The sequence below is a fragment of the Arachis ipaensis genome, chromosome B03 (assembly GCF_000816755.2).
Source record: "Arachis ipaensis cultivar K30076 chromosome B03, Araip1.1, whole genome shotgun sequence".
In the NCBI taxonomy this organism is placed as follows: Eukaryota; Viridiplantae; Streptophyta; class Magnoliopsida; order Fabales; family Fabaceae; genus Arachis; species Arachis ipaensis.
In genome coordinates, this window is record NC_029787.2 from 105,658,105 (window position 1) to 105,664,199 (window position 6,095).

At 35.7% G+C, this 6,095-nt stretch overlaps 1 long non-coding RNA gene across 1 annotated transcript; it reads left to right on the forward strand.

The window, feature by feature from the left end:
* On the forward strand, nt 1,751–2,547 carry LOC110270272. The gene is made up of 2 exons (XR_002359621.1): nt 1,751–1,846; nt 2,244–2,547. It is a non-coding gene; the product is annotated as an uncharacterized LOC110270272 (long non-coding RNA).

Sequence of the window (6,095 nt, forward strand, 5' to 3'; positions counted from 1 at the left end):
ACTGAGATTTACAAGGTGACCATAACTTGCTTCATACCAACAATCTCCGTGGGATTTGACCCTTACTCACGTAAGGTATTACTTGGACGACCCAGTGCACTTGCTGGTTAGTTGTGCGAAGTTGTGAACCATGGTATTGGCATCATGTTTTTGGCGCCATTACCATGGAAAGAAAGAGCGATGAATTTTACATAATTAAAGTGTAATCACAATTTTCGCGCACCAAGTTTTTGGCGCCGTTGCCGGGGATTGTTCGAGTTTGGACAACTGACAGTTCATCTTGTTGCTCAGATTAGGTAACTTTCTTTTCGTTTTCTTTTCAAAAAGTTTTCAAAAATTTTTTTAAAAAATCTTTTAAAAATTTTCTCCTTTGTTTTCGAAAAAAAAAATGTTTTCAAAAATCTATTTTTCTTCATAATTTTTAAGAATGAATTCTAGTGTTTCATGAAGCATGGCTGGCTGTAAAGCCATGCTTAATACGACTGTAGGGCATGTTAGACGTGTCATGTCTGAGTTACATACTAAAGCTTGGCTGGCTATTAAGCCAAGCCTGACCCTTTGATTGGAGCTTTAGAGCATAAGATTCCTGGAATTCATATTAAAAATTTTGGAATCCTTATTTTTCTTTTTTTAAAATAATTTTCAAAAAAAATTAAAGGAAAATACAAAAAAATTAGAAAATCATAAAAATCAAAAATATTTTTGTGTTTCTTGTTTGAGTCATGTGTCATGTTATAAGTTTGGTGTCAATTGCATGTGCATCTTGCATTTTTTTCGAAAATTCTCATGCATTCATAGTGTTCTTCCTGATCTTCAAGTTGTTCTTGGTAAGTCTTCTTGTTTGATCTTTGCATTTGCATGTTTTGTGTCTTTTCTTATTTTTCATATGCATTCTTGAATTCTTAGTGCCTAAGCATTAAAGAATTCTAAGTTTGGTGTCTTGCATGTTTTCCTTGCATTAAAAATTTTCAAAAATATGTTCTTGATGTTCATCATGATCATCATAGTGTTCTTGGTGTTCATCTTGACATTCATAGCATTCTTGCATGCATTCATTGTTTTGATCTAAAAATCTTCATGCATTGCATAATTTTCATGTTTTTCTCTCTCATCATAAAAATTCAAAAAATCAAAAAAATATCTTTCCCTTTTTCTCTCATCAAATTCGAAAATTTGGATTGACTTTTTCAAAAATTTTTAAAACCAAGTTGTTTCTTATGAGTCAAATCAAATTTTCAATTTGAAAATCTTATCTTTTTCAAAATCTTTTTCAAAAATCAAATCTTTTTCAAATTTCTTAGTTATTTTCGAAAATTCCAAAAATATTTTTCAAAAATCTTTTTCTTATTTTCATATCAAAATTTTTGAAAATAACAATGACAATTAATGTTTTGATTCAAAAATTTCAAGTTTGTTACTTGCTTGTTAAGAAAGATTCAAACTTTAAGTTCTAGAATCATATCTTGTGACTTCTTGTGAATCAAGTCATTAATTGTGATTTTAAAAATCAAATCTTTTTCAAAAACTAATTTCTATCATATCTTTTAAAAAATATCTTCTTATCTTACCTTTTTCAAAAATTTGATTTCAAAATATCTTTTCTAACTTCCTAACTTCTTATCTTTTCAAAATTGATTTTCAAAAATTGTTTCAACTAACTAACTAACTTTTTGTTTGTTTCTTATCTTTTTCAAAACTACCTAACTAACTCTCTATCTCTCTAATTTTCGAAAAAATATCTCCCCCTCTGTTTTGGCTGAGCTTACGGCAGTGCTCAGCCCTGATCTGAGCTCCCTATCTCCCTCATCTGAAATGATGAATCTCTGTTGTTCATGGTTTTTTTTAAGTAATTTCTTGCTTATCTGTTTTGAGTTTTCTTAGGTTTCTTGCTTATCTGTTTTTAGTTTTCTTAGGTTTTTTTCTTAGTAATGATTTTTTTAGGTTTTTCTGTTATGAGCAATTTAGATTATTTTATTTTACAGTAATTATGGAACTGTTTTTGTTGTTCAGATGTATTTTTATTTAATTGTTCAGTGTTGTGTTTATTGTTGTTGCTGATTGTTGCTGTTTGTTCTTGATGGTTTTGATTGGTGATGTTTGTTCACTGCTATATTTATTCTTATTGTTCTTGATTGTTGCTATTTTTTTCTTGTGCTATTTGTGGTCTGAGTTGCTATTTTTCATGTTTTTGCTATTTTTCATGTTATTTTTTAATGACTATTTGGTTTCTGGTATCTTTGAAGATGTTGATTGCTGGCATCCTGAAATCTTGAAGCAAGAAGTAATGTTTCCAGAACCTGATAGTTATGAGCCAACCATAGAAGGAGCTTTACCAACAAATAATATCTGTTCAATTTTTATTAATGGAACCTGCAGACTTGAGTCTATGGATATCTCTGATTTAGCATAAATCATATCTTTTCTTTTCACATACCAGAACTCTATTGGAAACAACAATAATCATATTGTACCCTTAAAAATTGCTATTACAATCTGTTGATTGCTTACATGAAGTATCTGTCTCTGGTTGCACATTTACTTTGTTCTTAGGTCTTGTTCAAAATACCTCGTGTTCAAGAAATGAGTTCAAACAATTGGTAGCTCAGATGCTAATGGTCATATCTAACTTGGTGAGAGAAAACAATGTTTATTTAATTTAGTGTCATCACTGTCTTGCTAATGCTTATGCTTGGTTCCTGTTTTGAACTTTTGATATGTTGTATAATGTACTGATTTTGTTGTTTTTAGTGTTTAATTTAGTGTCATCACTTCCTTGCTAATGGTCTGGTTAATTTAGTGTCATCACTGCCTTGCTAATTCTAATGCTTGGTTACTGAATGCTCTATTTTAAACCTTTGATATATTGTATAATGTACTGATTTTGCTGTTTTTAGTGTTTAATTTAGTGTCATCACTCATCACTGCCTTAGTAATGCTCTGTTTAATTTAGTGTCATCACTTCCTTGCTAATGCTAATGCTTGGTTACTGAATGCTCTGTTCTAAACTTTTGATATGTAGTATAATGTACTGATTTTGCTGTTTTTAGTTTTTAGTTTAGTGTCATCACTGCCTTGCTGAATGATGTTGCTAATGTACTGGTGTTGCTGTTTTAGTGTTTTGATAATGTACTGGTATTGCTGTTTTAGTGTTTTATAATGTGTTGCTATTTCATTGTTGCTGTTTGATAATATACTGGTGTTGCTGTTTTAGGGTTGCTGATGTATTTTTTGATCTTTTAAGATTTATATTAGACTATAATTATATTTTAGGGTGATTAATTATAATTTATTTATTATTTTATTCTAAAACAGTTTTTTCGGTTGAACCATCGGTTAGACCGGTTAGACCAGTGAACTAGTGAACCAGTGACTAAAGTGGTTCGATGATCGGTCCGGTTCTTAGAACCTTGACTATGAACTCTCACCCCTTTGGCTATAAGTCTGGTTACAATTATGTTGCAGGAAGAAGAAATTACAATGAGAACAGGCATCAAGGTTGGAACAATCAAAGATAGGAGGAGCCACAAAGATTTAATAAACCCTCATGGCAACAACCACCTCCAATGGACTATCAACAACCACCACCATATGCCTATGAACCCTTTCCTCAACATGACTTTGGACCATCATACTCACAAGCCTCTTTCCGCCAATCACCTCCATATGACCCTAACCCGTATCCACCATACCAACCACCTTATGAGCCAAATGAACCATACACAGAACCACCACCTTTCCAACACAACTACTCTCATGAACCACCTTCCTATTATGAACCCTCTCTCCCAACCAATGAATCCTCATATCCACCCCAACCTCCAATGGATGACAGACTTCGTGTTATTCTTCAAGGGCAAGAAAGGATGAATAAGAGTGTGCAAAATTTTGCGGCTGCCTTCGGCGAGTTAGTAAATATAATAGCTTCCCAATATCTGAGTACTCAAAGAACTCCCATGGCTACATGTGGAGAATCAAAAGAAGAGCAAGGCATGAAGGAGACACTAGAAACTTCGATGGACAATGAGGAACATGGCTTTGTATTGGAACAAGTGGAGGAAGCCATAATAGTTGCAGAGGAAGAAGTGGTTGAAGACTTAGGAGATGCTGAACCTCCATGGGAAAGTCAAGACATAGAACCTCCTTCCAAGACGGTTGCATTTGATGTTAAGGAGGGTGTACAACCTCCAGGGCATATCATAGTTGAAGACTTGGAAGAGGTTGGTCAAGAGATGGAGAGTAAAGAAGAAAAAGCACAGCCTCCCATGCCCTTGGTAAGTAATGAAGAAGAGATTGAATTGGAAGAAAGCTACCAAGAGGAAGAGGTTGAAATTGAAGAAGCTTGCAAAGAGGTGGAAGTTGTCAAAGAGCACAAAGGAGTGGAGCTTGAAATTACCTTGCCAATGTTATTGGAGACCCCTCCCCCTAAGTTGCCATCATCCTTCACAACATTCAAGTGGGTAAAATTCATATCCCTTAGCTTTCTAATCCCACTTGAATATGGGCTACTGGAGATGGATGGTCAACTTAGAGCTCTTTGTGGCATTAAGAGTAAGAGGAAGATGGCCAGTGGTAAGAATTATCCTGCAGGGTTCATTATGGTTGGAAGCTTTAAGTTTAAACGCAAATGTTGGTATAGAGCTCAATTGAATGGGTCTAGGAAGTTGTTTGGACGCTTCAGTGAGAATTCTAAAGCTGAATCACCCGGATGGAATCATGATAATCAACTTGAAGACGGGTGCAAAAGCAAGATTTGGGACCCCGGAATTCATTCTGGCAATCAACACTCTTGGGTCCTTGTAACTTGTTTTAACCTACTTGAAGGCTTGCTGCGCCTAGTTTGGGACCCCGGAGGTTACTGGAATCACAAACATTGGTGGAGATTCCTGGATGAGTTCAAGCATAAGCCACCATAACAGGAAGCTCATCCAATGTCCAACTTAAGGACTTTAACTAAAAGTGCTAGGTGGGAGACAACCCACCATGGTATGATCGTTCTTTTTTTCATTTTTATTTAGTTTTATTTGTTTTTTAGTTTCATTTTATTTTATTATATTAAACCTGGATTTTTGCATCACATTCATATTAACACTGCATTCTATATTTTTTTTAGATTATAAAAAAAAGGGGATTTTCGCATGCGACGCGACAGCGTCGCCGACGCATCCGCGTCGTATGTGTGTTGTGAAGAAAAGAAAGTAAACAGAAAGTCACGCGAAAGTGTGGCTGGAGGCGCGCTAATGGAACAAATTGATCCATACGACCGCGTCGCCGATGCGGCCGTGTCATTTGAAAAATAGCTTCCCCACGCGTTCGCGTCACCCACACGAATACGTGGCTCCGTGGAATCGACATAAATGGGTGTATGGCAGAAAGTTGAGTTGGAGTTGGGCTGGACTCGTGCTGGAAGCCCAAGCCTAACCACGCGAACGCGTGCCCCACGCGTCCGCGTCGTTTTCAAAAGATGGCCATTCACGCGGTCGCATGCCCCACGCGATCGCGTCACCCAGATTTTTGGCAAAAGAGTTTCGAACAGAGAGTTGCGCGACCGCGAGGCTGCACTCGCGCCAATCGCACAAAACAGGCCACGTGATCGCGTGACCTACGCGTCCGCGTCACCTGACCTTATCACGCACCACGTGACCGCGTCACTCACGCGTCCGCGTCACAAGCGGCGCACAGAATATCCAGATCAGCCAATTTTCTTATCTTCTCTAATCCTTATTTTTCTTATCTTTTCTTATTTCTTTCTTCTTCCTTTCTTATTTTCTTTCACCTCCATTCTATTTTATTTAATTTATTTACATATTTTCATTCATTGCATTTTAAATTTGTGCATATTTTTATTTTCTTTTCTGAATTTTTTATTTTTCTATTGGTGTTAAAAAAAATTTTTATTCAACTGTTGCATCTTTTCTTGAATTTATTTTGGTAACTTGTTTTACACTGTGGGATGATATTAATTATCTGCCAATGCCAATCTTTTATGATACTTGCACTCCATTTGCATTGACATGAACTTGTATTGATACTTCCATTACCCACAATCCTCCCCTATGTTACAAATTTTATACCACTGGCATGCCATGGCTTCTATT